This window comes from Neoarius graeffei, chromosome 1, assembly GCF_027579695.1.
Source record: "Neoarius graeffei isolate fNeoGra1 chromosome 1, fNeoGra1.pri, whole genome shotgun sequence".
NCBI lineage: Eukaryota > Metazoa > Chordata > Actinopteri > Siluriformes > Ariidae > Neoarius > Neoarius graeffei.
The window spans coordinates 62,141,196-62,165,747 of NC_083569.1; the positions used below are offsets into that span (position 1 = coordinate 62,141,196).

A 24,552-nucleotide genomic window follows, 5' to 3' on the forward strand; every position below is an offset into this window, starting at 1 on the left:
TGTCAAACCTGCTTGCCAAAAGTTAATAAGTGGAACTTCTTGCCTTCTTAATGCATCTGCGATCAAACAGTAAACATTAAGTACATATATGTTATTTACCAGCTTAAGGTCGGTCCGTATGGTGAAATACCGTGACCGAGGTCTTGAAAGTACTGAGCGAGGCCCTCTGGGCCGAGGTCAGTATTCAAGGCCGAGGTCACGGTATTTCACCATACGGACCGACCTTAAGCTGGTAAATAACATTTATTTTTTTCTTTACCAAATTCTAACAGAAAATGAGAGCGCCCGAAAGGGAAAACCGAGCCGAGCCGCCATTTTGAATCCTCATTCACGGCTGTAATGCAAATGGCTTCCTCCTCGGTATACAAGCAGGGCTTTCCACTAAGGCTCATACTAGCCAGCCATGACAAATAAGTAGCCAGCCGGGCGGGGGAGTAAACACAAAATAAACTCCTGTGCACGCAGTTCCCAGGATTAAATGTATTTTCCACAGACCATTTATTTATTCACTTTACTCAAATACAAAGTAAAATGGCAGTAAATCTTCTTTCTTTTCTTGCGTATTGCATCATGAGGCGTTCCTGGCTTGTAAATCTCTTATTTTCGGTGCATGACACATTCACGCAGCTGAGCATGCTATGAATTAACAACAACAACGGTCTGCAGTGGCGGCTACACAAACACTCCGCAAACATTTCTCCATTTGTGTAGGAAAATACACTCCAACCACTCAGTTTGGCTTCATTTACAACCAACGGTGTCTTTTGATGCCAGCACGTAACTGAACGAGAGAAGACTGGTTTACTGGAGACAAAATAAGCGTCATCTCTGCTTCTGTTCCCTCCCCGACACACTACTGCCTCCGCCGAGTGCGCGCGCGCACACCGCATGTCGGGGCCGCGGATGAGTTACTCTCCCTTGATCAACGAGTCTGCGGGGAATTTGTGGTGATTATCGGTACAAACAGCGCGAATCGCAACTTAAATGAGTGCAGTTCAGTTTGACATTATTGTCAGTCCGTTAGATAAACATTTAATTTTATTAAAATCGAAAATTAATATTTAGAGCCTGTAGGCTACAAAAATAATAGTCATTAAAGTAGCCGGCTGGACTTAATTGTGTAGTCGGCTGTATGGCCGGCAGCCGGCGCTTGTGGAAAGTCCTGACAAGTGCACTTCCATGGCAGGGAAAAAAAAAAAAAAATACATTTTGTCGCCCATGTTGTCCCCTATTTATACAAAACTGAGTTATTCAGGATTCAGCCATGCTTTTGTTCGGCGTTAGCAAGTTAGAGGTTTTTAGCTTTCTCCTGAAATGTTTTATTTTATTTCTTCTTCCTCAGGGTAGTAAAACTCGCTTTCGCTGCGAACACTGTCGTTATCGCTATCCATGCTGTAAAATTAATGCTATTTTGAATCCTCATTCACGGCTGTAATGCAAATGGATTCCTCCTCGGTATACAAGTGCACTTCCATGGCAGGGAAAAAACAAACAAACAAAAAAAAAAAAACTACATTTTGCCGCCCATGTTGTCCCCTATTTATACAAATCGGAGTCATTCAGGATTCAGCCATGTTTTTTGCTCGGTGTTTGCAAATTACAGGTGTTTATCTTTCTCCTGAAATGTTTTATTTTATTTCTTCTTCCTCAGGGTAGTAAAACTCGCTTTCGCTGTGAACACTGTCGTTATCGCTATCCATGCTGTAAAATTAATGCTATTCTCCTGAGAAATGCTGGCAAAAATTTAAAGATTTTTGATAATCTTATTAAAAAAAAAAAAAAAGATAAATATTGACCAAAAAAAAAAAAAAAGCTACCATGTTTGTTGTTGTGAACAAGCGAGCCACCAGAGATCCGTAACCGGGGTCTGTATCGTAGGATACGGACCCGCTCACCAGCCAATCAGAGCGCAGGATTTGGACCACGAAAAAAATAGATATTTAGGCACTGCCTAAAAGCAGACCTCCTTATGAGTCTATGAGCAAAATATTTGCAAGAGCACCAAAAAAAAATCCTGAATAGAATATAGCATATGAACCATCAAATTGTGTAGAGTCGTGTATTTCACATCAGTAAACTGCTGCATTGTCTCGTCGCAGTGAAACCAATAATGAGACACACGTCACCGCTAAGAACAGTTCAGAAAGGTTTATTTTTGTATTCTTTCAACTGTGCTGATTTTAACATCCTCCTATAAAATACAGTAAACAGCTCTATTCCACAACTGTACTAACCCATATTATGTCAAGAACCGCTCGACTAAGTAAAGAGAAACGGCGTCCATCATTACTTTAAAGCATGAAGTGACTTTTAATTCATAAAAATAAAAGATATTGAATTAGAAGGGGGCAGCAGGGTGGTGTAGTGGTTAGCACCGTCACCTCACAGCAAGAAGGTTCTGGGTTCGAGCCCCGTGGCCGGCGAGGGCCTTTCTGTGCAGAGTTTGCATGTTCTCCCCGTGTCCGCGTGGGTTTCCTCCGGGTGCTCCGGTTTCCCCCACAGTCCAAAGACATGCAGGTTAGGTTAACTGGTGACTCTAAGTTGAGCGTAGGTGTGAATGTGAGTGTGAATGGTTGTCTGTGTCTATGTGTCAGCCCTGTGATGACCTGGCAACTTGTCCAGGGTGTACCCCGCCTTTCGCCCGTAGTCAGCTGGGATAGGCTCCAGCTTGCCTGCGACCCTGTAGGACAGGATAAAGCGGCTACAGATAATTAGATGGATGGATAGAAGGAATTAGAAGGAGTGTCCAAACTTCTGACTGGTGCTGCATGTATATAGACAGCCATAGATATGCAGCTATAAAATTATAGTAGTGTTACTATGTTTATTTCAGTTGTGTGTTCAGAAACCTAAGCAGCCTCTTCTTGTGCTTGCTGCAGTCCCTGGAAGTGTGGCTGTAATAGTAGAAGGTCTAAAAGAGGAAATTGCCTTAGTGCACAAGGCACTAATCAAACAGTGAAATCTGATCAATCTCACAGCACGCAGTCAGTCTCCAGCTCACTCAGTCCACAGCAAGAGGAAACGATGCATAATACATGGCTACAGGGAGAAATCTAAGAACATAAATGCAGATTATGTGAAAATAGAGGTCAGTAAAGTCAGACTTTAGAAGAAGAAACCTGTCACATGTACACTCGAGCACAGTGAAATTCCTCCTCTGCATTTAACCCATCTGAAGCAGTGAACACGTACATGCACACATACCCAGAGCAGCGGGCAGCTATGCTACAGCGCCCAGGGAGCAGTTGAGGGTTGGGTGTCTTGCTCAAGGGCACTTGGCTGCCCCATGTTAACCTAACCTGCACGTCTTTGAACTGTGGAGGAAACCCACACAGGCACGGGGAGAACATGCAAACTCCACACAAAAGTCCCCCGTCAGCCACTGGGCTCGAACCCAGAACCTTCTTGCTGTGAGGCAACGGTGCTGATCATTACACCACTGTGCAGCAGGTTGTAAGTAAACATACTGACTGCTGGGTCATTTTACAATCAGGGTACGCAAGCTAAAAATCACATTTAACACTTAGGCCCAAAAAAAAAAGGATAGTTTCAGGTAACACGAAATACTAAAATAAGGTCGGTAGGTAGGAAAAAGGGCTTTTTTCTTCATTTTTTTTTTTATTTTGTTCTAAAAAATTAACACAAGTAAACATCTTACAAAATAGTATTTTGGCATAGAATCCTTTATACCACACATCATAAAATAAAAGTGTTTTAAATCTTTAAACGAATAAAAAAAATATATATATATATATATATATATATATATATATATATATATATATATATATATATATATATATCGCGAGAGTTCGAGTTATGATCTACGGAAGCGTATTGCTGCCACACTCAAAAAAAAAATTGGCTTAGAATCAAGTAATTACGTGAAAAGATATTGTTAACAAAGTTATCATGTTTTTACAATATATTTATCATGTAATAACATAACATCACGTAATTTCATGATACGAACTTATCACGTTATTTCATGATATTTTCATGTAATAACGTGAAAACACCTTATCAAGAAATAACGTGAAAATATGGTTTAACGTCCTAGGCTACTTCCATTAAAAGCAGACGGCCTAGCCTAGCCTACTGTAGAACTTGGGTCGAGCAAAAACACCGAGCAAAAGCATGGCTGAATCCTGAATGACTCCTATTTGTATAAATAGGGGACTACATAGGCGGCAAAACGTAGTGTTTTTCCCTGCCATGGAAGTGCACTTGTATACTGAAGAGGAAGCAATTTGCATTACAGCCTTGAATGAGGATTCAAAATGGCGGCTCGGCTCAGTTTTGCCTTCCTCCTTCAGTATACAAGTGCGCTTCCATGTTTATGCAGGAGGGCTGATAGAAGTGGCGAAACATTTTACTTTTTATCGTTTCTTTCACAACTTGAATGCGTTGAAACAAAAAATTATGACAAACTAACGCCACTTACACTAAAATATCGAGGGAAATTTGTAATAAAAACTTTACGGTCGGCAATTTCGACGCAGAAATTCTCGATCGGTTGGGTTACCGGAAACACACTTTTTTTTTGGCCTTATTATCTTCAAGATCAAAAGGCTTGACTAAATAAACTTGGTTGTTTATTGTAGCCCTGTGATCGCTCTATTTACCATGCAAAAAAAACATTTGGTGATAACGTTATTTTTGGTGAATGTATGGCAATATGTGTCACATTTAGCAAAATTACTAGTGTCTTTTAGAAAAAGTGCTTTTTTTTTTTTTACCACAAAGGGATGCACTTAAATCATTCTTTATACCATAAAACAAATATTTGGTTCCATATCATTGGAAACATAGTTAAGTTTTAATGTTGAATGCCAGTAAGTTTTCAGACTATTTTGATCAAATTAGTATGTAATTGTGTCAAAAAAATGTCCTCTCTGAGACAGCTAATTTTTCAATATAAAATAACAGATCTAAAATGATTATTTTCATCCTAAAATGTGGTCAAGATATTGGGACATAAATATTAGAGACAACTAACACAAAGCTTACAGCCTTGTATTTAAAAGCACTATGGAAGTAGTGGATTCTGAATTGTCAAAAAAAAAAAAAGTCCTCTCCGAGAATCACTTCATTTGTTTCTCCCATCTTATAGCAGGTTACACAAAACTACCATACACGCGTCAAAAAATTACCTGAAATCTGTTCTTTAACTTGTCCTTCACTTAAAAACTGGTACAAGAACCAGTTTGAATCAATTTAATTTTGGACCCCTGTGACACAAACTTTGTACCCTGATTGTAAAACAACCCTGCTGCACACTGATAGCAACTGAATGTACTGGAGCCAAAACATGACCGAGTGCTGATTTGCGTCAGTGTCAACACAGACAGAGCGCATCTGCGACAGACGTCAAAATTATTTTTTGCTCCATGATTTCACTATGATGCTTCCTAAAACCACGCATGGCTCCAGCCATGAGCCAATTCTTGACTTACTACATTTAAATCGGGAATTTGATTTCCGTTTGATTTAGTTTTAGTAATAGCAGTAAAAGAAATACTAGTAGTAGTGTAGCAGTAATAATATCTGGAACATTAAGTCATAGTAGTAACGGTAGTAGGAATAGTAAGCAAGCAATTACTGGACGAGGCTGAACAAAATCTCATGATTTGTTAGTGGCGAGCAAGCAATTAATTATTTGTCAATGCCAAAGGCAGAGGCAAATAATTGCTTGCGAGACACCAACATATGAGATTTTATGAAACCAAGTTGTATAATTGTTTTATCATTCAGGTTTTTTTTTTTTTAAATACTGATAAGTTTACCCAACGAGTCAAATGATAAAGAAATTGAGCCATGTTGACAAAAGTGCAAAGTAACTGCGCATGAGCAGACCATTATTTGTAGGCAGATATTTGTAGTTTGCTCAGCCAATCAAAACGGCGTTTAAAAAAAAAAAAACCTGAACAATAATACAAGTTGTCGTCCTAGTAGTAGCTGTCAGTAGTAGTTGTCAAAGTGGTCACTGTCGTTGTAGAAAACAGTTGTGATGAAGATTAGGAATAACAAAAAATATATATATTTTAAAAGGCACTGCTGAGTATACAGTGCTGAATAACAGTAATACAGTATATTACGTATCAGTAGTTTCTAATTTAAATAAAGCGCGAAAGAAAGAGCAAAAGAAAGGAGTCACCTCTAGACAAGAGTGCTCTGAGAGCACAATATCCCCCGCTGGCAACTCTGCCATAACTCTGCTAAGGCCAAAAAAAAAAAAGTGTGTTTCCGGTTACGTAGATTTCAAAACTAGGGTCGGTAGGCAGGCATTTTTTCTTTTTGAAATTTTTTTTTTCAAGATGGCTGCCATAACCTATATTTAGACAGGAATAATTTCACAAAATATAATGAATTTCTTTGCAGGTCACCTAAGTTACCATCTTCTGATGAATCTGATGCAGCATGAGACACCTTTTAACATGAATTTTTCTGTAAATATAACAGCTCAATACACCATGAGAGAGAGAGAGCAGCCCTGCCCCTCTCTGCTCCCTGAGTGCAGCTCGTCGCCTTGGTAACGGTGCAGGGAAAAGACACAATATAACAAGCAAAGAGCGCTTTTTCTCTCCGAGTTCCCTCTCCTTGAACAACGCTGATTTACACGGAAACGAAAGGAGCTATTCACAAAATTCTTGCACATTGAGTGCTACAAGGCTCCCATGAACACATAAATGTAATTTTTTTTTTGTCCCTAGTGTAAAAAAATGTGGACACTAGAGCGAGTTAAAAACAAGTGACTTTTCTGATTTTGCAGTAAAAGCGCTGCCACGTTTATAATGTGAGTCTCTGGGAGAGCGCGGCTGTCCTCTCCTTACTTTCAGGCTTCTCATTCAAAAACTGTAAATCCTATCGCTCAGGGAGACACTTGTCTTGATTCACACAATGTGTGACTACAACTTTTGAGAAAGTTGTGTGTGTAGAGTGAAAATTGTGGCTGAGAAAACAGTTTAAATGAGGAAGTTAGAGCTTTTTTTTCAGGCTGCCTCCACTCTAAACTCCTGAGCTCCACTGGTGTGTAACGCCATAAGGGGTGTTCACACGGCAACTTTTACTCCGGTGTAGCACCGGGGCTGCCCCGGTAGAGCGTTCACACGGTACAAAGTTATACCGGTGTAGCCCCTGAAAGCTGCTTAAACCGGTGCAAATCTAACCCTGCTCGGGAGGTGGTTTAAGAAATTTACTCCGGAGTAAATGCTAGTTTGCGGGGCAGCACCGATATAAAATGGGCCGTCTGAACGCTACAGGGGTAGACTCGCTACGCGTCAGGAGAGTTGATTACATACGGGCATTGCATAATTTTGCATCCTGGTATTTTGCGCTTCCAAAATGGCGAATATCAACAACAACAGAACTGCGTGTCTTCCAGTGTTGCCAGATTGTCAGTTTTAAGTGCATTTTGGTGGATTTGAACATATTTTGGGATGGAAAAAGTCAGCAATATCTGGCAACACTGGTGTCTTCATCCACGTTGTTTTCCCGGCGCTTGATGATGCCATGACAACCGGGAAAAGGAAGTACATTTTCACGCATGCGCATATTTCATTTCCGCATTATTACTATCGGAAATGATAGTAATAATGATAGGAAATGATGATAATAATAAAAGGAAATGATATCAAAACTTTATTACTATCAAAGGAAATGATAGTAATAAAGTTTTTGCTACTATAACACGGTCGCAGAAACTGCCGTGTGACCGCAAGTGGGGCTGCACCGGTGCTAACACGCTTCTCTCTAGTAAGCAGGGTTGTGACGTGTGAACGCTCCACAAAATTTACACCGGTGTAAGATATATCGCAACAAAATACATCGGTGCAGCATCGATGCAAATATGTGCCGTGTGAACAGGGCTATAGACACCCATTATAAAGCCTGAATTTCTCCAGATTTGCTCATGGTGTTTGATCTGTGACTGATCAAAAAGTATAGAACCCAGCAAAAAAGTTGAATGTCAGATCCACACAGGAGAATTTTGTCTCCGTTTTAAAGTTTGAATCATGTCTCTAGGTGAAAGACAAAATAAGCGTTCTCTCTGCTTCTGTTCCCTCCGACGGCCCCGACACACTACTGCCTCCGCCGAGTGCGCGCGCGCACACCGCATGTCGGGGCCACGGATGAGTTACTCTCCCCTGATCAACGAAGTCTGCGGGGAATTTGTGGTTATTATCGGTACAAACAGCGCGAATCACAACTTAAATGAGTGCGGTTCAGTTTGACATTATTGTCAGTCCGTTAGATAAACATTTAATTTTATTAAAATCGAAAATTAATATTTAGAGCCTGTGGGCTACAAAAATAGTCATTAAAGTAGCCGGCTGGACTTAATTGTGTAGTCAGCTGTATGGCTGGCAGCCGGCGCTTGTGGAAAGCCCTGATTTTCCCAGTGAGTGACAAAAACTTCCGGTTCACGCGGTTGGGTTATATGTAAAAGTCGTGACTGGGGAAAAAAACGAAAAAAAAAGTTTAGGGTCGGGCGGTACGGATTAGGGTCGGTCGGGTAACCGGAAACACACTTTTTTTTTTTGGCCTAAAATGCGACTGAATTGAACGAAATTGCAATATGCGTATTACTAACACAAAGAATCCTGCCAGGTTTCGTGAAATTCCTCCAAAAATTGTTAGAGGAGTTCATTTCAGAAGGTGGCTACCCTTCCTGGGACGGATGGATGGACATCGCCATGACATAATCCCCCTTCGGACCTTTCGGCCAGCAGGGGATAAAAACTTTTTTGCCAAAATTACATGAAATTCCTCCAAAAATTGTGAGAGGAGTTGATTTCAGAAGGTGAGCACCCTTCCCGGGACGGATGGACACCGACACGACATAATCCCCCTTCGGGCCTTTCGGCCAGCGGGGGGTAAAAAGGATCAAGTATGTTTAGAAAATCACTTAAAACCTTCATTTCCGACCATTTTTAGTCAGCGTTATATCCTTGGTCAGGTACAATGTCACAGCACCAGTGCTTACTTGTTTTCTTAGGAGGAGTGACATTTTTCAAACGCCTTTTGCTATAACTGTTTGCTTCAGAGCCGTTTCTGGCTGCAGTGCTGATACTCACGCACGCTGCACATGTTATCTGGCTTTCGGCATACTTATTGTGGTGGATAAATAAATTCATCATGTCTCCTGCCGTTTGCATATTAACGTCGTTTGCACTGAGACACTCAGTGCGTTTACATGCACATCCAAATCGAGCTGCTGTCGGTAATCGAGCTAAGGGTCCCAGCAGGGGTGCCAGAGAAATCCAATCCTACATGCACACAAGGAAATCGAGCTATTGTGTGAGGTACATTGTGCACCCGAGCCACAGGTGGCGCTACACGCCCCATCATGTTGGTACACTTCCGGTTGTCGTCATGAAGAAGAGCTATTCAAGAGTATAAACAAAGTTATCAGCAGTGTTGCCAGATACTGCTGACGTTTTCCAGCCCAAAACATGTTCAAATCCGCCAAAATCCACTTAAAACCGCCCAATCTGGCAACACTGGCAGTTCCGTGTTCACAAGTTCCATGCTCAAGCTGTTAGGCTTGCTCTAACAGACTGTATGGCTACAAACTGTCCTGCGCAGACCACTGTTTTGTAAGACAACTTATTTTGCACAATTGTATATTTTTATTTAACTTGTCTTAATAAACACACAAAAAGTTCAATTGTTTTGTTTTTATCGACATTCTTCAGATGTTGGACATATACACACACATATATATATATATATATATATATATATATATATATATATATATATATATATATATATATACACACACACACACACACACACACACAAATACAGTGACTTCTTTATGTACACAATTCACAGCTATGCAACAGCTGTACAGATGTATTTGGTGATACAGTAAGTGAGCTAAATTTTAACAGTGCAAACAATGCCACAAAAAGAAAAGATTCATGCCGTTGTCATGATTCGTTGTCATGCCGACCGAGGCTGCTGTGTTTCCCGCTTGTGGTCTTGTCACTCGTCACTTCCAGAAGGGGCGGTGCTGAAGTAAGTAGCTCGAATACGTAGCTCGATAGGGTTTACATGCACTAAGTAGCTCAACAAAAATCGCATAATCTAGGTCGCGTAGCTCGATTACGAGAAATCAAGTTCGGTTCGATTTCAGCCGAGCTAAGGTGTTTCCATGGCATTTAGAACTTTGATTTCAGTCGAGCAATGGCAGACATTCGATTTTCTCTATGTGCATGTAAACGCACTGAATGTAAGCTGGATTAGTGATCAGAGTAACATCTGGTTCATGATGGTTCTCTCAGAAAAACAAAATCATGGAGACATTTAAAAAAATAAATAAATAAATAAAATAAAATCGCTCATGAGCTACAATCTTATTGCTTACGGCTAACTTCAAGCGCTACATCAAGTTTTCTGACCAGTAAACTTAACACGGTTACTAGTGACTCCACAGCCAATTAACAAGGCTGAAGATGATGTTCAGCAATACCTATCAGAGAAAAGCAGATAAGCGGAGTAAAATCTACCACACAGTACCAGGCATTACTTAACACTGTTTACTTCACCCTGGCAGGCCAGAGGAAGGATTAAAGGGGAGTGAGTGAGGCACAGAGCCCTGTCTCTCTCTCGCACACCCTCTCCAAGTGATTAGAAACTCTTCTTTTAGTCAAGATACTCCAAGTCTTCCATCAGAATAGCTGAATGAAAAGAATACAGTGGCATGCAAAAGTTTGGGCACCCTTACTGAAAATGTCTGGTACTGTGAATAGTTAAGTGAGCTGAAGATGAACTGATCACCAAAAGGCATAAAGGTAAAGACGACACGTTTCTTTTCAGCATTTTCTGCAAGATTTGTGTATTATTTTTGTTTTGTACAACTGGAGAGTGAAAAAAGAAAAGGAACACCATGCGAAAGTTTGGGCACCCCAATACATTTGAGTTCTCAGGTAACTTTTACCAAGGTTCCAGACCTTAATTAGCTTATTGAGCTATGGCTTGTTCAAATTCTTCATTAGGAAAGGTCAGATGATGAAGATTTCAAAGCTGTATAAATTGGCTCCTCTAAGCAACTCCCTCACATTCTGAATAATAAAATAATTGACGCTCACAAAGCAGGAGAAGGCTACAAGAACATAGCAAAGTGTTTTCAGGTAGCTGTTTCCTCAGATTGTAATGTTATTAAGAAATGGCAGTTAACAGAAACAGTGGAGATCAAGGTGAGGTCTGGAAGATGAAGAAAACTTTCTGAAAGAACTGCTCATTGGATTGCTAGAAAGGCAAATAAAAACCCCTGTTTGACTGCAAAAGACCTTCAGAAAGATTTAGCAGACCCTGGAGTGGTGGTGCACTGTTCTACTATGCAGCGACACCTGAACAAATATGACCTTCATGGGAGAGTCATCAGAAGAAAACCGTTCCTGCGTCCTAGCCACAAAATTCAGCATCTGAAGTTTGCAAATGAACATCTAAATAAGCCTGATGCATTTTGGAAACAAGTCCTGTGGACTGATGAAATCAAAATAGAACTTTTTGGCCACAATGTGCAAAGGTATGTTTGGAGAAAAAAGGGTGCCAAATTCCAGGAAAACACCTCCTCTCCGACTCTGAAGCATGGGTGTGGATCGATCATGCTTTGGGGTTGTGTTGCAGTCAGTGGCACAGGGCACATTGCATTGGTCGAGGGAAGCATGGATTCGAATAAATACCAGCAAATTCTGGAAGCAAACATCACACCATCTTTAAAAAAAAAATGTTGAAGTTAAAAAGAGGACGGGGCCTACAATAAGACGATGATCCAAAACACACCTCAAAATCTACAATGGAATACCTCAAGAAGCACAAGCTGAAGGTTTTGCCCTGGCCCTCACAGTCCCCTGACCTAAACATCATTGGAAATCTGTGGATAGAGCTCAAAAGAGCAGTGCATGCAAGACAGACCAAGAAACTTGTAGAACTGGAAGCCTTTTGCAAAGACGAATGTGTGAAAATCCCCCAGGTAAGAACTGAAAGATTATTAGCTGGTTACAGAAAGCGTTTACAAGCTGTGATACTTGCCAAAGGGGGTGTTACTAGGTACTAACCATGCAGGGTGCCCAAACTTTTGCTTCAGGCCCTTTTCCTTGTCATTTTGAAAATGTAAAACATGAAAATAAAAAATTGTTTTGCTTAAAATATAAAGGGAATGAGTCATCTTTAACTTTATGCCTTTTGGAGATCATTTCATCTTCAACTTGCTTAACTGTTCACGGTAACAGCAATTTTGACCAGGGGTGCACAAACTTTTGCATACCACTGTAAATGTATTATAGTTAGTTATAGTTATGGCTGGATTCTTGCCCGAACTGATAATCGCATCATCAGTTTTTCTTTGGCTAATCAGGACACAAGGTACGCCACCACGCTTGCCAGAAGAAATGGGGCTTAGGTAGCCTGGGAAATCCCATGCTGCTTTGCACAATCGTTCCGATCTGAAAAGACAGCATGGAAACTATGGTCTAAAGGCTCGCCTGAGTTAGGGAGCCAATCAGAGAGTGGGGAGGGGTGGAAAGACGGTGACGCGTACTACTCGACAAACGGAAGCTTGTAGTTTATTTGGGACTGTTTACGGATCACATTTAACATGGCGGCGAGCGATACGAACCAAACTTTCGATCAAGCTTTAGACACTGTTCTGAATAGTTTAGAGCGAAAGTTTGTTTTAAAAAAAAAAGAACAGCGTTTGGCGTTACAGTCTTTCTTCGCCTCTTCGTCGCTCTAACTACGTCACCGGGTACAACTGCCATGATTGGCCATGGGCTACGTATACGCCAAATGATAGACATTCGCAACGTCCAATAAACGGCCGTTGACAATCGTAAACCACACCTCCCCTACGAGAAATTCAATAGGCGGATTCCAGACCATATTTCACTTGTGATATGGTCTGGTGTTAACCAGACTAGGGCTTAGGTGCCTTGCTCAAGGGAATTTGAGCCAGTCCTGCTGGTTCAGGGAATCGAACCAGCAACCTTTTGGTCCAAAAGTTGCTTCTCTAACCATTTGGCCATGGCTTCCCTATGTGTATTATAAGGCAGGCAGAAAAATCACTGAACTGAACATTCAGCTGTTTTTAAATGCATTTAGTCGTTGGACTAAAAACTGAACAGTCTGCTAATTAACAGTGAGCTCAAATAATGGTTTTGGCTGATCAGTGCAAAAGCAGCCGTTTATATCACTGTAAGCGCGGGTGGGAATCTTTACCAAATCTTCAGCACAAACAGAGTCCAGGCTCCAAGGCTGTTTTACAAAAGAAGTTTGTCAACTGTGTGTCCGTCGTCACACACTCGTGTTATTTCCATACTGAAATTCTACCACCAAAAAAGCACCAGAACTAAGAACTACAGGAAGTGATTAAATCTATCACCGTCCTCATCTGGTAAACCACAGCAGCCAGTGATGACTGATGAAGAAACAGGAGGAGGAGAGAGGAAAAAAAAAAAAAAAAACCACACTGAAAACTAGTGCAAATCCAAACGCACTCTGAAAGAAGGAAAGCAAGCCACACCATTACTACACAGGCACAAGGCATCACAGAGTGGCCATGAAGAAATGTAACATCAGGCTCAGTCTATGAGTCACAAGGGTGTGACCTTGACTGCAGTTTATAGCGTCAGTCAATATGTACTTTACTGTACAGCCACAAGAGAGGGGGGAAAAAAAATCTAGGGTTTTCTCAATCTAGCACATATTACAGCCTTGTCTTTGCTTATCTGGTACAGTTTCTCATCTCTTGCTCTGAAACGTGAGCCAGCAGCTTTCTCGGCTGGGTTATAAACCCAAATACTTCAAAGACGTACCTCTGTATTCAGCCAACTCAAAGAAAGAGCACAGTCATTGGGCTGTGCAAGACACACAGGTAGTCGTGTGAACCCTACTTCCTGTGATCAGCGGGGTTGGTAACATTCTTGCTGATCGCCATCTCACTAGGGCCTTGGCGCGAGAGAGAGAGAGATCCGGGAGACTTCCTGCATCAGAGATCATATTGTTTCCAGGCTAACTGTGTGACTGCAGCTCTGTTGTGGTGTTAAAGAGAGACACAAGGCACTTTTGCGCAACACTAAATCTGCACTCACGACAAAGCAGCAGTGAGGAGGCCGGGAAGCGTTTTTAATAGGACCCGGGGATCTACAATCGTAGGCAAAGCACCGGTTAGTGATGCAAAGTGAGCAGGCAACGCGATGTGAAAACGTTGAACAGAGTTTGACTTGCAAATTCATTATCTGTAGCCGTTTTATCCTGTTCTACAGGGTCGCAGGCAAGCTGGAGCCTATCCCAGCTGACTACGGGCGAAAGGCGGGGTACACCCTGGACAAGTCGCCAGGTCATCACAGGGCTGACACATAGACACAGACAACCATTCACACTCACATTCACACTCACGGTCAATTTAGAGTCACCAATTAACGGTGGTGTAGTGGTTAGCGCTGTCGCCTCACGGCAAGAAGGTCCGGGTTCGAGCCCCGTGGCCGGCGAGGGCCTTTGTGTGGAGTTTGCATGTTCTCCCCGTATCCGCATGGGTTTCCTCCGGGTGCTCCGGTTTCCCCCACAGTCCAAAGACATGCAGGTTGGGTTAGATTTGCAAATTTAAAAAAAAAAAAAAAAGAGCAGAACCTAAAATGCTGGGGTTTTTTACTCAAGTAAAAGGAGGGTTCAGTACAGTCTGTCCAAAGCACCACATGCACAAGCATTAAAATTAATAATAATCATTTTTTTAAAAACCAGATGAAATCTCCTGCTTGGTAAGAGAAATATATTAAAAATTTGAGGATTCCCAAGGAAAAATATCACTACAAGATCATGAGTTTGAATCCCAACAATGCTACAGCGGTCAATGGCCAGGACCCAAGAGAGCCAAACTAACGATTCTCTCTGAATAGGAGGGTTTGCAGAGAGCACTTTCTCCTGGTTCCACTGTCCTGTGACATTGCATGAGCAACAGTTCAAAAAGACACAGTTGGTTAGCTTCATGTGTCCTGGAGAAAACACGTGTTTGCCCACAGCACCCTCTGTAACTGTCGTGTCATCGTGGAGAGCTGACTGGTGGGTTGGAACACAACAAGACTGCCCGTCCACACGAGTACATTTTTATCGAATCCACATAAATACTTGATCGTTTCGGCCTCGCGTCCAGACGGATCTGGCTTTTTCGAGGTGTGAAACCGGTATTTTTTGAAAACAGGTCCCAGAGTGGGAAAATCCTAAAACGCCGGATAGCCCGGAGTCGTCTGGACGGCGAATGCGGATTTTTTCAGAAATGACGACGTATAAGCCCCACCTCTCTAACCTTTAACCTCAGCCGTGTCATAACAATGGCGGACTACAGGCTTGTGCTCGTACTGCAGAAACGTCCAATGTGACACAAAGTAGAAGTTCCACTTCATTGTCCGTCCACACAAAAGACTCTCCTCTTCCTCTCAGAGTTGCGCTGGCCATGATCGTCCTCTTCTCGTGTTACGAGCTTGTTTGGAAACAGCACGCGACCTTTAAACGCATGCTCCATGGCTTCTCTTCCGGTTTTAGTGTATTGGTGTGGCGGCGTCACAGCGCCACATACAGGCCTGGCATATGTACTACAGCGTTTTGGGTCGTTTCCAGTGAATCCGTGTGGACGCAGATATTTCCGGAAACGACGCCGTGTTTACGGACATTTTTTTTTTTTTCCAAAACGACAGCGTATTGGGTGAGGCCGTGTACTCGTGTGGACGGGCCCAAAATTGGGAAGTGGGGGGGGGACCCTAACTAAAAACTGTTAACATAATATTATAAACTCACATTACATTTCTTTCACAGGGTTTGATTTTTTTTTTTTTTTGGATGTAGTGATAAAATCTGTAGCAGTTTCATAGTTTAAGCCCCCGTCACAATTATTCGGAATTAGCAGGAATCAAGCAGAACCAGCCGGAATGAAAATTTTTTCAAAATTCGTACCACATTCGGGTGGGAATTTCAAACTGACCAACATTCTTACAGCTCTGTAAGAATGCCGTTCGAATACTTAGAATGCGCTTCGAACCCGCCTCGAATGATTCTTGCACATTCGGGTGTATTAGCTTTCGAATGCAGTTCAAATGTAGTTGGAACACAGGAGGAATACCTAGAATGCACTTTGAATGCCGTACGAGTGCGGTTCAATTGCTGCCCAAATACCACCCGAAGTCTGGTCAGAAGGTGCCTCGAATGCTGTACGAATTCACCTCAAATGCAGTCAGAACGCTCCCGGAATAGCCGCCGAATGTGTTTCGAACGTCTAAGAATTCAAAGAGAATGCAGCTCAAATACTTAGAATGTACTTCGAATATCCCGGAGTACACGAAGAATTTTCATTCCGACGGCATTCCAGCTCATTCAAGGCACATTCTGGCAGGATTTGAACTGGCTTGCCATTCGGATTTTTCCCTCGAACGCGATCAGAATGTTTCAAATGCTGTTTGAAGAATATTTAGAATGCAGTCAGAATGCTGTTCGATATTTCTCCTCTTCGAATGCACCTCAAATGTTTTGAGCATGAGCAAAGCATTCGGGCTGGCCACAAGAATGGGCTCAAATGTTTGGAATGCACTTCGAATATCCCGGAATATACGAAGAATTTTCATTCCGACAGCATTCCGGCTCATTCCGCCTCTAGTGTGACTACCCTATTAGTAAGATTGGTCAATTTTGGATCTTTAGGATTGATGAACGTCTACGTGATATGGTACAGTTTAGATAAAGAGGCCGGCAGAAAGATCCATTTAAATCCACACATTCTGAGCACCATGCGCCTTTATTTTAAATAAATTCAGCATCATATTGCTTAATTGTAAACTGGCTAATACAATTGTAACAGGAAATAATCAATCATTAGAGAAAGTCAGTACAGTAACAAGCCCTGTGTCTGAAATTGCTCCCTACTCACTATATATAGTGGGGTCGCCATTTTGTAGTGCTGTCCGAATGTATAGTGCACTCAAAGTATCCCACAATGCATCATGAAAACTAGTGTACAGCTGATGGTCACCAACCAAGCAATACATACCATCAGTCATGCTGAAAGAAATCAAATCCAAAGCCTTAAATTTGATTTAATAAAAGGCAGCAGCAAAGAAGAAATTATTCAGCCTTGATTTAAAAAAAAAAGCCTGAAAGATGCAGCCGACACAAAGTACTTTGTATTTATTAATGTGGGAAACACATTAATAAATATATGGATTTATCATAAAAATACACGCATGTATTTATTATTTTGAAAAACCACCAGCCGACTGATTTGGCATGTTTTAATTGCGTGACGGATTGGTGTCCGAAAGTGATTTTTCATTTCATCAATGAGCTCACTATATAGTGATTCCCTATATAGGGAGTAGTGAACGAGTGAGCAATTTCGGACACAGAGATGATGTAAAGATGTTCATCAGTTTTGTATTATTGCAGAAACAAATCAACAGAAATGCCAAATGATTCGTTTCAGTCAGTCACTCTCATACTGTAGCTATATAAGCCCCATTTATTAAACAATTTGACTAATTCGTCGAATAATCAACTATTAGTATAAATACAGAGGTGATTTTAGAAAATCCCGCATGTTGATTGGTCAAGAGACTCAGACTATTTCTCAATAATCACCTCGAGCGACTCAGCAAAATGGCGGCCAATCGCTTCGTCACTGTGAGGAAGAATTACAAAATGATGAAAGAAAACGCTGTTCCTAAAAGCACTAAAGATGTTATGAAGTTTGGTCTAAAACTATTCAAAGGGAAGGTGGGACTGGGATTTATTTTATCCGTTTCAAAACAAAGGATTTTGTGAGAGTCGGCGTAGATAAGTGACATCAAACATTACATTTGCATACGGCTTTTAAAGATTGAAATAATAATTTTTAAAATATTTTATATACGAGTGATTCCACGCTTATGGGTACTGAAATGGGGACATGAACTTATTTTTAAAAATTCACCTAAAACCATTTCTTTTTTTACCATCAGGTCACAAAACGTGTAATCTTTAATGAATGATGTGTTAAAAGATAACTTTAATTTTCTGAGATGTAATAAAAACATATTTATATGCCAAAGTCAAGCCTATGAGTTCCAAAATGATGTCTGTTCCATTACTTCTGTTACGATTGTCCATCTCGCGTCTGTTACAAATTAATTACAATCTAGCTATATACCATGTTAATCTTATTGAAAGAATGTGTATGTTTATTCTACTACACATGTTTATTAATTATATTTGCTAAAACATCACCTTCCTATGTTTCAAAAAGTAATTCTACATTGTTAAAATTGAGAATCTATATGTCCACAACACTTCTGTTACGTTCTGACTTTGGCATATAAATATGTTTTTATTACATCTCAGAAAATTAAAGTTATCTTTTAACATATCATTCATTAAAGATTACATGTTTTGTGACCTGATGGTAAAAAAAAATAAATGGTTTTAGGTGAATTTTTAAAAATAAGCTCATGTCCCCATTTCAGTACCCATAAGCGTGGAATCACTATCTATCTATCTATCTATCTATCTATATATATTTTTTTTTTTTTAAATGCGATTTATTTTTCAACAATCACCTGTGGATTTATACTAAAATCAATTATCCACCTCAAGCCCAGTGAATAATAACCTTGACTCCGTGTCTTATTGTTCACCGATATTCACACTGTTTGGCGAGTAATTGTTAATTAAAAGATGGGGGAGTTTGCAGCCCTTTTCTCCCCCACTGCAAAGCGGGGGTATTTGTAGTTCAGGATGTTGCTCCTACTCACAACTGGTCAAAGTTGCCCTCTGTGCTGCGAGGCGCTTGAAGTGTTTGTGCGTGTTTCTGTAATTCCCTTTGGGTGCATCATACACTTTAAACGGCCTGCAGAAAGGGTGAAGCTCAAAACCTTGTGTCGGCTCATTCTGACAGTGATGCACAAGCACATGAATACACAAGCACTTCCCACCATCGTTTTCCTTTTTACCATGTGATGTGTGGTCACAGGCGCAGTATTATACATGTCCTGTGGCTAGCATGTGAGGATATTAACCTACCAGTGAAACCGGAAGTGAACTATAAACAGAAGTGCCCCGAGTAACCAGCGGAGAGCGACTGGATTTAACACAGAGTGAGACTCTCTGCTGGTCTGAGTGCAGTATGAGAGAGACTGCATTACCAGATCAATTACATTTACGTATTAAATCCATCACAGTCAAGCTCTTTGTTGATTAGTTTTCCTGGAAAAAGAAAAGGAGGAACAGATCTTTCAACTCATGCTTCAAGCACTTCCAAATAAGTGACTACCTCTTTACCCACCAATCTCAGTTCCTCTCCACCTCTGTGCTCAAGATGTTGCTTTTGTGAGGATCTTGGCAAGATTTTTATAACGTTTGTTCGAAATTCCTCAGGGGCTCGCGCACACGGGGGGGGGGGCGAAGGAGAGCGGGAGCAGGACAGAGAGAGAGACAGCCAGAAAGCGAGCGGGAGCAGGAGAGCCAGAGAGACAGCCACAAAGCGAGCGGGAGCAGGACAGCGAGAGAGACAGCCACAAAGCGAGCGGGAGCAGGACAGCGAGAGAGACAGCCAGAAAGCGAGCGGGAGCAGGAGAGCCAGAGAGACAGCCACAAAGCGAGCGGGAGCAGGACAGCGAGAGAGACAGCCACAAAGCGAGCGGGAGCAGGACAGCGAGAGAGACAGCCACAAAGCGAGCGGGAGCAGGACAGCGAGAGAGACAGCCACAAAGCGAGCGGGAGCAGGACAGCGAGAGAGACAGCCACAAAGCGAGCGGGAGCAGGACAGCGAGAGAGACAGCCAGAAAGCGAGCGGGAGCAGGACAGCGAGACAGCCAGCCAGAAAGCGAGCGGGAGCAGGACAGCGAGAGAGACAGCCAGAAAGAGCGCAAGAGCAGGACAACGAGAGAGACAGCCAGAAAGAGCGCGAGAGCAGGACAGCGAGAGAGACAGCCAGAAAGCGAGCGGGAGCAGGACAGCGAGAGAGACAGCCACAAAGCGAGCGGGAGCAGGACAGCGAGAGAGACAGCCAGAAAGCGAGCGGAAGCAGGACAGCGAGAGAGACAGCCAGAAAGAGCGCGAGAGCAGGACAACGAGAGAGACAGCCAGAAAGCGAGCGGGAGCAGGACAGCGAGAGAGACAGCCAGAAAGCGAGCGAGAGCAGGACAACGAGAGAGACAGCCACAAAGAGCGCGAGAGCAGGACAGCGAGAGAGACAGCCAGAAAGCGCGAGAGCAGGACAGCGAGAGAGACAGCCAGAAAGCGCGCGAGAGCAGGACAGCGAGAGAGACAGCCAGAAAGCGAGCGAGAGCAGGACAGCGAGAGAGACAGCCAGAAAGCGAGCGAGAGCAGGACAGCGAGAGAGACAGCCAGAAAGCGCGAGAGCAGGACAGCGAGAGAGACAGCCAGAAAGCGCGCGAGAGCAGGACAGCGAGAGAGACAGCCAGAAAGCGCGCGAGAGCAGGACAGCGAGAGAGACAGCCAGAAAGCGAGCGAGAGCAGGACAGCGAGAGAGACAGCCAGAAAGCGAGCGAGAGTAGGACAGCGAGAGAGACAGCCAGAAAGCGAGCGAGAGCAGGACAGCGAGAGAGACAGCCAGAAAGCGAGCGAGAGCAGGACAGCGAGAGAGACAGCCAGAAAGAGCGTGAGAGCGAGAGAGACAGCCAGAAAGAGCGCGAGAGCAAGAGAGCGAGAGACAGCAAGAAAGAGAGCGAGAGCAGGAGAGGCACATTTCCCTATCCGCTTCCACTGATTCCAACATCTGCATGTTGTCTTTTCCGTTACTGAAATAGTGTTCCAGGGTTGTTGTTGTCTCTCAATTAATTGTACTTTAACCAGAGTGAGAACTTATTAAATGAACTTGATTGATCACAGTGAGTTGACAGTGATCTTAGCTAAAGTAGCTAGCTGACTAACAGCTGTTGATATTTACTATTGTCTCTGGTTCTTTAGAGAGAGAGACAGCAAGAGAGGGAGGGTGAAAGCAAGGAGAGCGAGAGCGAGTGAGAGAAGGAGAGAGAGACAGCAAGAAAGAGTGAGAGCAGGACAGCGAGGGGAGGGAGAGCGAGCGAGAGACAGCTGTTGATATTTACTATTGTCTCTGGTTCTTTAACTTTGTGTTAAGGCTTTGTTTTAACCGTCTATACCGTGGTGCCCTTTAGCTATTGTGTTTCATTTTAAAGTAAGCACTAAAGCACAGTATAAACATTTACACACGTGAAGGAACTCGACTTGTTATGCTGGCATGATTGAAGCCGAGGCACAGTCCACGATGTCAGGGTTCTCCATCAAATCCCAGTAAAATGCACTTCTACAATGTCTACTACACCCTGTTCGGACATCAGGAGGGTGAAGACGGATGGCTGTTCACGCTCGATATTTTCACGCCTCAAATGTGACTTCAGTGACGACCAAAAAAAAAAAAAAGCACGGTTTTCATCTCTGCATAAACTATTAAACTGTGACATTTTGCGCATGGACAATTAGATTGCAAAATAGTTGTTTAAATAAATTAAACTGTTCCAGCATAATTTTTTTTTTACATTTTCAGCACCTGACTGGTTATTTAAAAAAAAAAAAACCTTGCTCGTGATATTTCTATTACTTTTTCCTGCCATGAAAATGTCAGACCATTAAATGCAAAGATAAGGGGGGGGATAAATAAAAAGGCCTCCTGTCACAAATGATCACAATAAAAACCCATCATGAATAATATGTTGAATGAGTGAAACAGAATTGACTGTCTCTCACAGGAACGTGCCCAGCTTTAGCAACAGCAGCAGTGTTCAGTCGTAAAGGCTGAGTCACTGCAGTGCTGCTCTCCGCCCGACTCCATTACTGCTACAGGATTAGCTCTCCATGCCTAAACGTGGCACCTAAAGCCCCCCCGAGATATCTGCAGAAAGACAGGCACAAACAACTATCAAGCGTGTGTGAAACTTTGTCCCAGATTCCGCCCCGTCTCTGCTACACTAATGTGTTTTCACCACCTGGCTATAAGAGTGAGCACACAAGCATTCATGCACAAAATTCACAGACGCAAGAGGCAGTTACGGAGTGCACACGTCCGAGCTTGTCATGGCATTCGTCGGTCTTCCAGCTTCAGAGAAACAGTGCGAGATAAATCAAGCAGCCCTTCTCTCGGATAGACTCCCTAAGGCCTGGACATGCAGATACGCGCACGGTCAGACAGAAGCTTCTAGCAAGCAGAGAAACGCTGTGCCCTAAAGGGAGTGGTGTGGTGACTCAGTCTCTAATAAAACACACCGTGTTTACTTCAGTAAAGTATGGTCAAAAGGGAAAAAACACACAGGGCTCGACATTAACTTTTTAATCCACCTGTCCAGTCGGACAAGCAGCAACATTTTTCGCTTGTCCTGACCAGAACCTTTTTATTAGTTCAATGAAAGGAAAGTGATAAAGTTTATCAAACTGCAGGTATCATTATGCTTTAATAACTCTAAATTTTTCACTAAAACTTTAACTGGAAGAATAAACAATCCAAAGCCTCATTATGGCGCATGGGTTATAACCCATTACCCGATCTACAGTTTTAAGAGTTAGACTCAAAGCTTCGGGAGGAAATAAAGTTAAATCTTGATTAATCCAGTAAAACCAAGTATAACTTTAAAGAAATGAAACCGAAAGAAAACAAGTTGGACGTGATAAGGGTGACGATCGCATCGCGAACGAAAACAAACCATAAACGAGTTGAGCACTGTCGGAAAATTCCCATGAAATATTTTACGACATGTGATGGTTAATGTGTAGCATCCAAAAGAAATCTACAGGGTGTTTCAAAAAAGTTGATCTCATTTCACAATCTAATAACTTTGCCAATTCTTGTTCAATTGACCTCAAATTTTAACACCATGTGTGGAAACAGGCCAACATTTTTATGTTTTTATCTTTTTAGGTAGAGAAATGCCATTCACGGGGGGGGGGGGGGGGGGGGGGGGGGTTCGAGTACACTTGAACAACACAGTCAAACAAGACTGCAGCGTGCATTTATGACAGAATTCTCTTATTAAAAAATATAATAAATGCACCAACAGCAATGCAGATTTGAATATGGCACAAAAAGTTCAAAGAGGAAGGCTGTCTCTGGTGCCCCTTTTCCGCCAAAGCAGTTCCAGGGCTGGTTCGGGGCCAGTGCTTAGTTTGGAACCGGGTTTTCTGTTTCCACTGACAAAGAACTGGCTCTGGGGCCAGAAAAACCGGTTCCAGGCTAGCACCAACTCTGCTGGGCCAGAGGAAAGAACCGCTTACGTCAGCAGGGGGGCGGAGTTAAGACCAACAACAATAAGACCGCGAAAGATCGCCATTTTTAAGTGACGAGAAGCAGCAGCTGTACAAATGCGAAGTCATCCATTATTATTATTGTTGTTGCTGCTGTTGCTTCTTCCGTGTTGTTTTTGCTTCGATATTCGCGCCAAGGTTTATGCAAACGTAGCGACGTAACTGACGTATACAACGACGTAACTGACATGGCTTCCCTTAGCACCGTGAGCTATGGAAAAGCAAACTGGTTCTCAGCTGGCTCACAAGTTGAACGAGTTGTGAACCAGCACCAGCCCCGAACCAGCCCTGGAACTGATTTGGTGGAAAAGGGGGGTGAGTGTCAGGTAGCGCGCATATTGAAAATTTGTGAAATTGTTCATGGAATCCACACACGTTTGAATTTCTCATTCAACTTGAGGAATAAATCTTATACTGCTCAATATTAAAGTGCACCTGACACCAAAAAACGTTAATTTCCGCCATACTGAATTGAATAAAATGACATTTACTTCACACATCGCGCGACAGAAGAGAATAGTAAGAAGCATCGTTTTGAATGGCCCACCACACAGAAAAATCGATATATCACGGCGAGCCAACCCACGGCCAAGGAAAAAGGCGGATATGACGTCACATGCAGAACCGCTGACAGACATTTTCTCAGCTTCTCGTTGTTCACCAGTGCTTTTGCAAGTGAATATTTTTGCGTCTGACTTGTGGATCTTGGTGAATATGCCTGCTCGTTGTGTGGCTGGGTTTTGCTCCAACACCAGGGAAGCCGGGTATAGTCTGTATACCTTTCCCAAGGATCCCATCAGACGCAAAGAGTGGGCAAAACAAGTGCGCCGGACACGGGACATGTGGACTCCCAATGACAGGTGGGCCTCTGAGACTTGTGACACTTGTTTGATTAGTTGTTGATTTTTCAGTGTAGATCTCCATCTTGTAATGAGATATTTACTACTAAATAATAGCAATAGGTGAATTTGTTCATGATTCAAAGTTCCGCAACAGTTCCACTACAATACCGTGTTGGCTGGACCTTATAGGCCTAACATGCAATTGAATTTCATCAGTTCATAGAAGTTTTTATTCTTATCAAATAAAAATGTGAGAAAACGGCCCAAATCTAAAAGACCATTAACTTTCAAGAGAGCATTTTTTTTTAAAAAGGAAATCAGTGCAGGGGGGCATCGTGGCTCAGGTGGATAAGGCGCCATACCATAAATCCGGGGACCCGGGTTCGATTCCGACCCGGGGTCATTTCCC

General features: G+C 42.5%; 1 protein-coding gene across 3 annotated transcripts in view; it reads right to left on the reverse strand.

Moving 5' to 3' along the window:
* The window catches only part of exoc6b (exocyst complex component 6B), a 241,432-nt gene that overhangs the window by 181,874 nt on the left and 35,006 nt on the right, over positions 1-24,552 (reverse strand). The window lies entirely within an intron of this gene.